Source organism: Microtus oregoni, unplaced genomic scaffold (genome assembly GCF_018167655.1).
Source record: "Microtus oregoni isolate MIOR12 unplaced genomic scaffold, Mior012 000006F_ref0000085, whole genome shotgun sequence".
In the NCBI taxonomy this organism is placed as follows: domain Eukaryota; kingdom Metazoa; phylum Chordata; class Mammalia; order Rodentia; family Cricetidae; genus Microtus; species Microtus oregoni.
The window spans coordinates 24,388,197-24,400,000 of record NW_024543065.1 but is presented as its reverse complement, the minus strand read 5'-3'; positions in this window follow the sequence as shown (position 1 = coordinate 24,400,000).

Below are 11,804 nucleotides of genomic sequence, written 5' to 3'. Positions count from 1 at the left end.
GAGAGTAGAATTACTTCCTTCTGTTGTGGGGGGAGGTCTGGGAAAACCAGGCTGAGGAAAGACACAGGCTATTTTCTGTAACACTTCAGTTCTGTAGACATGCAGCGTTCTTCAGCTGTGGCACCGTGAAATTATTTTTAGCTTTTCCAATATCATATTTTTTGCTCCTTTTTTATCCCTTCCTCCTACACAAGTGCTTGTAACTACACCTTTCTGAAGAACAGAGGCTGTCTTCTCATTCCATGATTTCAAGAAAATTTTGTTTTTTATGGCAACAAACATAAAGCAAGTCAATTTAGGAGTTCACTTATTTTATGATAGTTCTCAAAAGATGAAGAACTATATTTGTTCGGGATAGATATTGTTTTATACTTAATAATCAGTTTTTGTGATTATAATAACCATCCCTGGCCCTTGGCATATCTGAATTCTTGTAGTTTGTTTCTGTAGAGGCTGCTGATGCACCATCTCTTCCTACAATGTTCATGTATTTATAGTTTCATTCTTACCTCTGTGCTCATCTTCTAGCTGTTCTCTGGTCCTCCCATTCAATTGCTCTCAGAAAAGGGTAAAAAGAGCAGCCACATTGGTCTACAAACGTATTAACATGACTGAGTGAGTCCCATCTTAGGACCAATTGAAGTTTAATAGCCAACATTAATTCTGAGAGAACTGTGTCTCTATTCCAGCCTGTTGGATGTAAATTGCTATGCAGAAACACTAAGTGTAATGTCACTCTAGAAGGGCTCTGTGGAGTCTGTCGGAATCTGGGTTGTAACCTCAATTAGCCATTCTGTAAGTCCTGAATGCCTACACACCACCAGAAAACCACTGTACTTCAATAAAGACAGATCTCTGAACATGGTCAATTATTCAAATACTTACAGTTTTATATACACAAACACACATGCACACACACACACACACACACACATACACACACATACATTTACTTTAGACTGTCAGCAAAATAGTTGCTGCTGTAGCTGACTTGAAGAATACATGTAGTTTCCAGATCAACCACAGAGTGAAAGCTTTCTGGAATCTAGGAATTGTTAAAGGCCAGGCCTATAAAATACAATGGATTGAGGGAAATATGAATTATTCAAGTAAGCAAAACAATGGGATATGAAATATGGCTCAGAAAAAAAATGAAGCTACATGGAAATCTGAACCTGGTCATTGTGCCTCCAAGGGCTTTGTTAATGTTGACCTTATTTTGTATGTCTGTTTCAAATGTGTGACAGGTCTGGCTTTAGTGGAATATGACCTGATTTTAGGTGTTTCGGTATACTTTTGTTATTTTTCACAGATTATTTTGGGAAACAAGACTCAGAGGCTAAGGGTACTTGCTGGTCCTGCAGAGGACCCGAGCAAGATTCATAGCACCCACACCGGGCCGCTTACAATAGGCTTCAGCGCCAATGAATCTGATGCTCCTTTGACTTCTGTGACTCATACACACACACACACACACACACACACACACACACATGCATGCATACACACACAAATGCATGCACACACACACAGACAGGGAAAGAGAGAGAGAGGGAGGGAGGGAGGGAGGGAGGGAGGGAAGAAAAGGTAAAGATAAAATACTTTTATAAAAATGAGTTCTTTTTGAGACAACCATAAAATAACTGTTTTATATGTATTTAAATAAAAATAAAATGTAATACAACTGATAATGATATGTGCATTAAATGTTATATGATATCATCTAGAAACAAATCGTATATAGGTATCTTCAGTTTGGGAAACATTAGAGAAGATAATAGGCAGCCACATGATGGTCTCCCTGGGAAGAAACTGTAAGCATGGAGCTCTATGCTTGGTAGCCATGCCTGCCAGAGATTTGGAGTCAGCACCACTCTGGATGTCCACCATGGCCACTTATTGGTTCTTTTCCTTCTTCATGGGAATACCAGCTGTTAACTTATAAGGGTTGTGGTTTGTAAGAAAAGGATTCAGGATTTTATCTTTCTGAGTTTTTTGTTTCTGGTTTGTTGTTGTCATAAAAGGTACCCCATTCTATTTAAATCCAGTAGATTAGTTGAGCATTTGGTTTGAATAAACATTCAACCCTAGTATACACACATACATACACACACAAACACACATGCGCGTTTATGCCCAGAGAAAGAAAGTACTGCATGCCTATACGGAATTCAGTAACAATTTTCTTCTCTAATGATAATCATATTTCCAAGCTCATCCATGGAGGCCAAGTCAGAGGAATTAATGTATCTATGTAATAAAAATTTGGGGAGCCAGGGACTTGTGTTATTTCTTTGGCTATTAGGTAAATGGGTATTTTGCTTCAACTTATGCCCTGTAGTTTTCAATAAAAACAACTAATAACAGCTCTGGATTCATCTATTGAATATATTCAAGTTTTAAATGTCCCCTTAAATAAAATGACAGTTTCATATGGCTTTTTGGATTTGGGCAGTATTTGTATCTTCATCTAATCACTTAGATAGTAATACTATATAAACATGTATTGCTCACTAATTATTTTATTAATGATGGTCTGGCCCATGAGACTTGATGCGGGAAAGAAGGAAGGAGATATTTCACTTTGATTCTCTCTGACATTCTGTCAGAGAGGAAGATATACAACTAACACTATAAGAATGCATCTGTTGTGATATAATAATACATTTTCCATAAATACGTTACTTCTGTTATCAATATGACAAAATAGCTGACTGAAACAACAGAAAGGAGAAGAGACTTATTGCGACTCTTTGGATCAGAAGGCTGCTATACTATGTAGCAGAAAGTCAAGGCAACTGGGATGTAACCCTCCATAGTGTATGAGTCCAGGCAGCTGTGTGGACCCTCTGTAGTGTGTGAGTCAGGGCTGCTGTGTGGATCCTTTATAGTGTGAGGAGCTGAGCTGTCAGCATCTCACATCTTCATGAACCAGAAAGTAGACCAGAATCATAGATCTAAGACCAGAACCAAGTCTTGCCCCAGTGATTCACTTTTATTTGTTAGACTACACAACCTCTGAATGTCACTTCCAAAGTCCTTAAGTATACTCCAAGAGAAAATGAATTCCTTTCCATTTACAATATAGTTTGGTTGAATTCTATTAAACAATTTTTAAAAAGAAACAATCCCACGTTAAACTTTGCAGTCTTTGATATGAAATACAGAGACGACTTCCTAGCATAGAGTTCAACATATGAAACCATCACCCTCTTTTACCAAAGGCACATGCAGATAAGGGAAGATGAACTTAGCTTTTCCAGAAACATGGATGCAAATTTCCAGAAAATTATGTGAACTGTGTTATACAGAGAGGATCACATGGGAATATGTAGCATGAATTCTCATTGTTCTTAATTATAAAAACTCAGAGTCAGCTATCAGGGGGTGAAAGATGAAGGATCAGAGAAGCAGAGTGGCCAGCCACTAGAGTTCTTATTTTTTTCAATGTTCAGACCAAAGGGGCGGTCCCCTCCCTGTGAATCCTCAGACTGCATCCATCTCTAGGAATCTTCAGAATGCCTGCTCAGATGGAATCCTCAGACGGGCCTGAGGTTCTGTCTCCTCCCATCTTATATTCCTCTCTCTGCCCAGTCATTTCACTCCTGTCTCCACCTCCCTTAGTGCTGGGATTACAGGCATGTGATCCCAAGTGCTAGGATCATCTTTTGTGTGAGCTATTTTTCTTTTAGACAGATTCAATCCTGTGTAGCCCAGGGTGGCCTTGACCTCACAAGAGATCTGTATGCCTCTTTCTCCAGTGCTGGGAGTGTGCCACCACTGCCTGGCCTGTATAACTGACCAGTGGCTTAGCTCTACACTCTTTCTTCAAGCAAGCTTTATTTGTTAAACAAAACATTACTACAGAAATTTTTAAAATATTTTCTAAATAATTTTCTCAATTAATATTATGAATTTAATCATTCATTTATTGTTTCCCACCCCATTTGGAATCCAATATCCATTTTAACATTTGATCTTCACCAACCACACATCAGAGAGAGGACTGATCTCTAAAATATATAAAGAACTCAAGAAATTAGACACCAAGGTTCCAAATAATCCAACTAAAAAAAAATGGGGTACAGATCTAAACAGAGAATTCTCAACAGAAGAATCTCAAATGGCTGAAAGACACTTAAGGAAATGTTCAATATCCTTAGAAATCAGGGAAATGCAAATCAAAACGACTCTTGAGATATGATCTTATACCAGTCAGAATGGCTAAGATCAAAAACACCAATGATAACTTATGTTGGAGAAGATGTGGAGTAATGGGACTGCTCCTCCATTTCTAAAATGAAAACTTGTACAACCACTCTGGAAGTCAGTATTGTGGTTTCTTAGAGAAATGGAAATCAACATAACTCAGGACCCAGCAATACCACTCTGGGGCATATACCCAAAGAAGGCTCAATCATTCCACAAGGACATTTGTTCAATTATATTCATAGCAGCATTATTTATAGTAGCCAGAACCTGGAAACAACCTAGATGCCTCTCAATCAAAGTATGGATTTAAAAACAAAAAGTGGTACATTTGCACAATGGAGTACTACCTGGTGAGAAAAATGACATTTCGCAATTTTCATGCAAATGGATGGAACTAGAAAATAATGTCCTGAGTAAGGTAATCTTGACCCAGAAAGATGAACATTGTATGTGCTCACTCATGAGTGGATACTAGCTGTAAAAGAAAAGATAACGAGCCTATAGTCCACAAACTTAGAGACACTAAGTAACAAGGTGAACCCTAATAAAAAAAACATATATAAGTTCTTATGGGAAAGGGAAATAGACAAGATCTCCTAAGAAAACTGGGAGCATAGGGGTAGGGAAAGAAGGGATGATTGAAGGAGAGAAGGGGAGGGGAAGGAGAACTTGAGGGAATTGGGTAGTTGAGATGGAGAAAGGACAGAGACAAAGCAAGGAAAGAGATATTTTGATGGAGGGAGCCATTATGGGGCTAGCAAGAAACCTGGCACTAGAGAAATTCCCATTAATCTACAAGGATGACCACTGCTAAGACCCTAAGCAATAGTGGAGAAAGTACCCAAACTGGCCTTGCCCTGCAGTCAGATTGATGATTATCTTTAATGTCACCATAGAACCTTTATCCAACAACTGATGGAAATAGAGGCAGAGACCGCAGGGGAGTACTGGGATGAGCTCCCAAAGTCCAGTCGAGGAGTGGGAGGAGTGAGAATATGAGTAAAAAACTCAAGACTGTTTGGGGACACCCATTGAAACAGTCTACCTGATCTAATGGGAGCTCAGCAACTCCAGCCAGACATGGAAGTAACTAGCATAGGACCAGACTAGTCCCTCTGAATGTGGGTGACGGTTGTATAGCTGGGGCAGACTGCAAGGCCACTGGCAATGGCACCAGAATTTATCCCTACTGCTTGTACTGGCTTTTAGAATACATTCTCTTTGGATGGATACCTTCCTCAGCCTAGATACAGTAGGGAGGGCCTGGTTCTTCCTCAAAGCAATGTGCCTTCCCCTCTCTGATGGGAGGTAGGAAGTGGGGGAAGGTGGAGGAAATGGGAGAAGGAGGAGTGGGAACTGGGATTGAAATGTAAGTGAAAAGAGATAGTTCATTTTCTTTTTTTAAAAAAAAAAAAGAACAAAATATTACAGTGTACCTTAATAGGATACTGGGTTTTCATTGGTAATTCTTAGCCCTATTTAAATTTTGTAAATTGTATGTGGCAATGCTGAATTCATATGCCCAACTTGTTCTGAACAAAGTTGAAATCTTCCCAATGGTTATATTGTGCATTCATTGTTAAATTTAAATTTATTTCATGAAATTGGTAAAATTTAAAACTCAATGCCTTAGCCACAGAAACCACATGTATATGTTCAGTAGTCACAAGGAGACTGGCAGCCTGTTGCACAGTACAGAGTGAGAGGAGTGGTTGGGTAATGTTGTGGGATCAGACTTCATCTCCACAGCACAAGGCTTCGGTCCTTTCAAATCTGCGCTTCTTTACAATTGTATTCATGCTAGATGATAACAGGAGCTTCCAAATTCAGTAAATATATTTGGTAGCCAGCTTTAAGCATCATCTGAATTATTGCCCCCATAATGAGTCTTAATCAGCAGAAAACATAAAATGTATCTTCTAAATGTATAATTCACTTTGGATGTGTTTCCATGATAAATAATTTAACCTCTTAATATTTTTAATAAAGTATGTCTTTAACCTGGTGGAATGATAATGTAGGAGCATTACTCACTGCTTTTATCCTTTTAGACTATGCAGAAAAGAACATGGTTTGATACGAAAATAAAATGTTCAAGTCAAATAAAGGCCAAATGACAAGGAATAGCTTCATGCAGCATTTGAATATTCCCAGTCACAAACAACAGAGTGTCTATTTCTAATATTCACCAGTTTTTTCAGAGTTCAATAGCATTACTGTTAGAAGTACAATTTCTTCATCTCATCAAAATATCAAAAAATTCAACTTCATTCTATTTCAAGTTCTTCATTCCAGACATAATCGAATTCCACACCAATTTAATACAAGTTTTAATAATACCGTATGCTGATGTCTTCAAAGGGAAGAACACAGCTTTATAGCCATAATAAGAGAACCATATTTCAAACCTAAAGGGAGGGTGCTGATTAATGTAGAATGTCACAGAAGGTCAAAGTGCAGAGAATAAGAGTTAGTGGAAGGCTCAGACACAAATGGAATATCTATATCACAATACCTACCAAAGACCCAGGGACTGTTGGTGAATCAGGTGGAAAAAGACTGTAGGAGCAAAAGGTCAAGGAGGAACAGAGGGAAATGGTGTCTTCTGAATAAGACTTGGCCATGGTACTCAGGAATTTGTGTCAGTGTGGTAGCCTGCACAAGGCCTTTCTGGTCAGCATTCTAACTGTTTTAGACGCGTTCATAAGATTCCATTCCTACCAGAGGAGCTATGGACAATTGACAGACTCTAGAGAAAGAACAACTGGTTTTCTTTAAGGGAATGGCTCCAACTTGGTGTACCATGCTCTAGTGGATGGGTGAATACCCATGGGCAGCACAAATTGGAACCAATGGATTTAAAGAGAGAAGCGGCATGACATTTGGGACTAGTAGATCTGGAAGGAGCTGGAAGTATTGCAGTATATATGATTTCAGTATATTGTAAAACTTCTCGAATGATTGATTAAAAATTCAAAACTCAGAAAGGATGAAGAGCTTATACTCAACTTACTGTTTTATTTCTGTTATAATGTTAGTCAGCATGTCCTCCATTTATTATATTACCATTCATGAATAGTAAAACAGTCAAAAATAGAAACAGAGGTTATCATAGTTCTCATTAAAATTAGGTTTGTATGTTTGTAACTTTTATTCTTATTTATAGATTATAGTTTTGTTCATATTGTTGTATAGTAGTCATGATTATCCTAAATTCATGTTAAGTTTTATATTACATATGTAGGACATATCATGACAAAAATAGCTAAAAGCCACACTCTAGCTCTGGAAGGATGGCTCTTCCTGAGAGAAATCAATACATCACTTAGATTTCAGAAGCACTATGCAGAGGGATCATAAAGCTTCTCAGAGAGTAAACCAACACTGAGAGCCCTGGCTCTCAAAGGAAAACAAATATGATGCCATACCTGACCTCCTACCTGGCTAGCACCAATGATGCTGTGATAGATTGTGATCTTCTGTAATATGCATCATGCATGAGCTAGAACCTCCAAAGGCAAGTCATCAAAGACAAGTAAACCATATATCTGTTGGGTGTAGGTTTCTGGAGGCAGAGGGAGAGGAAGAAGCACCTGGGCAGTGGAAAAAGTGAGTGTCTTAAGCCCAAATTGGAAAGCAATGAGAAGACGACTTTTAAAGCTGTGATTCCTAGGAAATGGAAATGGAGGATGCATTGCCCCATGTGCTTTAACTAATGGCAACTAGTCTGGCTTTTCATCTTGAGATATTTCTTTTTACAAAGACACAAATCCTCTTTCACAGATGGAAAAGTAACTGAAGCTGAATCTGCGTGATGAAGAGATGGAATGCCTGTGAAACGGTGGGTTCAGTTTTTGGCCACAAACCATTGCGTTTGAGTCTTTATGCAGTGGACTCAGTGTCTTTCTGAAATTTTGCTTTGTTGCCAAGCTGGTCTCAGCTTTTGTGTTTTATGTAGATGTGCTTACAAACCCTGCAGTGATGGAAGGGCATAAGTGTTTCCATTTGTGCTGTGACAGAGAGTGAACCCAAAATCCCCAGTGTCTTTTCCACTTCCATGGCTTACCTTCCAGGGTTTGTAAAGGATATGAACCTAAGTGAGCCGACCATACAGTACAGTCTGCCGGCACCGGAGCCCCCTGGGCTGCCACTTACTCAGCAGCAGCTCTCAGCACTGACCAGGGAAACAAATGACAGGATGGAATCAGACAGTGTGCCACCAAGCTCAACCACTGCCAAGGAAGCAGGGATTTGAAGGATTTGTCTGGGTTACTGAAACGCAAGACAGATTGATTTAGTTTATGAAACATCATTTCCTATTGAGGAGAACAAGAAGCTTTGAAAGAGTCTGAAAGTGATTTTGTTTCTAGAATCTTTAAACACTTGCCATTTCAATAAGGAACTATTATATATTAGTTTGATAAATATTTGCATACTAAATATACATTAAAGGTATATATTCGTGAGGTGAAATAGTCTTATTTTAATATTTATAAATGTATATATTTATAAGGCCTTTAATAATTTATATTAAATGTGTATTGTGTGTTTATTTGTGTGTAGATTTTAAACAACTAAACTTCTAGCTCCTTTTTGGAAACTGTTATTGTAAATTTTCTGGCAAACAAAGTAGAACCAAGATATGGAAAACATATTCCCTAGTAGTTAAAATCTGTAGTCAACCTTGTCAGTCATTGATGTGATTTCTATACTTTGGTCACAGTGTTTAGATACTTTTTAATCTAACAACACATTTTAGTAATAGCAAGGGAATTATTTTATTTTCAGACCTATAATAATATTGTATGCACAAAACACAGCATAAAATCTTACTTCCTTTACCATAGATAAGCAAACCTTTAATGTAAGATGTAAGAATGAGGGAGAAATGTCCCTCTCAAGAAAAAGGAAAGTATTTGACTCATCTCTACCTTTAGTCTAATAGAAGCTGTCATTTTGACAACACCAGGTGACTCGTATGGCTTGACTCAATTCCTTCCCACTTGGGGGAACTCATGTTTTACATTGTTTCTGTATATAATAGTAATTTTTAAATAGGGCCCCCTCTGCCAAAAAAACACCACAGAGTTTTATCCCTTTTGGTATTTCAGAAGACTTAAAACCGTTAGGCACTGTCCCTTCCTGAAGTCCGTGCTGAGCTGACCTTGCCGAGCATGACCCCCACGTCTGTCTTGCTGTTCCAGAAGCTGTCCCTTTGCTTCCCTTGTCATTTATCTTTCCCGAGGAGCAGACAATGAATGTCACCCTCCAGGGCACACTGTCCAAGCTGGGCTACCTTCTTTGTGGCCTGGACTGCAAGTACTAGATAAACACAACAGTCCATAAACTCATGTCAGTATCTTATCCCCTCCTGTGATTTCAAGCTGAGTCCTCAGCTACCTCTCTCAGATGATAGACGTCATGGTCAAGTGCAGGTGTCCCAGATTTGCTCTGAAATTGTTACATGACATAGTTTCACATCAAGTCTTTCCACTGAGGAGTGATATTTGCCCCATGCCTGCTGGACACAGCAGCAGCTAGGCAACTCTTGCTTGAGTTTGACTACTCATAGCAGTCTACCATATAGCAAGCGGATCAGGTGACCATGCACCAAGAGGTCCAGACTCTGTGTGTAGGCTGTGTGAGCCACTGCCATTCCAGAAGAGAGTACCAGATAATATTAAGTTTTGTAGTCCTGACAAACTAGGTTCCACATAGGATAATGAAGAAGCTTCTCAATTTGGCCATCAAGGAAACTCAAACCATTCCATCACTTGATTTTCCCAAGACAACACTGCAGACCCACGTGAGCCATCCCAATGCATGCCTGCCTAGACTCCCTCTCCACTGGCCAGCAACAGTAAAGATCCCTCGTCTTCTTATGTCTTTCTTCCTTCCAATTCCATCATCTGCTCCCGTGGATTTTGTTTTAAAAAAATAAAACAAACAAACAAAAAAGAAGAAAACCGTCATGTAACAGTATATCTTCTTCTCCAACCACAGCACCATTTTCTAAATTAGCTTCATCAGTAGATACACTTTTCTTATTGGTCACCAATTTTCCCCATCAGCTGAGCGACCTCTCCTGCTCAAATCTTTCCATGCTATCTGTCAGATCACTTCAATGGTGTTCACCTGAAATCACAACAGATTCCTTAGTGAGGCTGATGATGCTGGCATAATCTAACCATGACTCATGTTCTGCACTCTGCAGCAGGGTATCTACCAGTCTCCTTGTGAGTACTGAAAATTTAAATGTGATTCATGTGACTGAGGCACTGAGCTTTTCATTTTATTCAGTTGTTCAAAATAAATTTAAATTTGACAATGGATGTACAATTTAATTATTGGAAAAATTTCAAGTTCAGAATAAGGTGGGCATATGAATTTACCTTTTCATTTCTAAAGTTTGTGAAACCTAAATACGGTCGAGAAGGCCAATTAAAAATCCAGTATCCTAATTGATTTGAGGTATACAGCAAACTGAAAATGAAATGCTGGTTTCAAACAATAGGAAACAAAAAAGTACATGATGAATTAATAATTAGTGACATAAATATATATGGTGATAATATTTTGAGTCAAATAAACTACTTTTTAAAAATTAATATCTTACTTTCTTAAATGTGGCTACTAAAAGTTTTATAACACATACATGGCTGCAACATTTGTATTTGACCATGTTGATTTTTCTGTTTCATCACTGCCTCTGGTCAGCCCTTATTTACTATTATTCTGACCTCGTTTCTCAGCACAGGGCCTTTGCACGTGCTGCTCTTCCTTTCTACCTTAGGTTCAACTTGAATTTCCTTATAGAAAACATTTTCTCCCTCCTTGTGAATTCTACTGTTCTTTGATCTCACGATGCATCAGTGTTCACATTTGTAAACTGCGTCACAGTAACAATCTAATTAGATAAATCACCTGCCCCCTCCTCAAAAGAACCTCACAATAATATACTAATCTCTCAGGGTCAGCATCTGTGAAGGCAGACTCCTTCAGCACACTGTTGCTATCCCAGAGCTTGTCAAAGCAGTAACTTCAGTTGCAGACTTTAATCAAGCAGAAGTTAGGACTAAAGCATATCAGAATGAATAGATAAAAGAGTTTTTTTTCTGCTCAACTTTTTTATTTATTTATTTATTAAAAATTTCTGTCTCTTCCCCGCCACCGCCTCCCATTTCCCTCCCCCACCCCAAATCAAGTCGCCCTCCCTCGTCAGCCCAAAGAGCAATCAGGGTTCCCTGCCCTGTGGGAAGTCCAAGGACCACCCACCTCCATTCAGGTCTAGTAAGGTGAGCATCCAAACTGCCTAGGCTCCCACAAAGCCAGTACGTGCAGTAGGATCAAAAACCCATTGCCATTGTTCTTGAGTTCTCAGTAGTCCTCATTGTCCCCTATGTTCAGAGAGTCCGGTTTTATCCCAGGCTTTTTCAGACCCAGGCTAGCTGTCCTTGGTGAGTTCCCAATAGAACATCCCCATTGTCTCAGTGTGTGGGTGCACCCCTCGCGGTCCTGAGTTCCTTGCTCGTGCTCTCTCTCCTTCTGCTCCTGATTTGGACCTTGAGATTTCTGTCCAGTGCTCCTGTGTA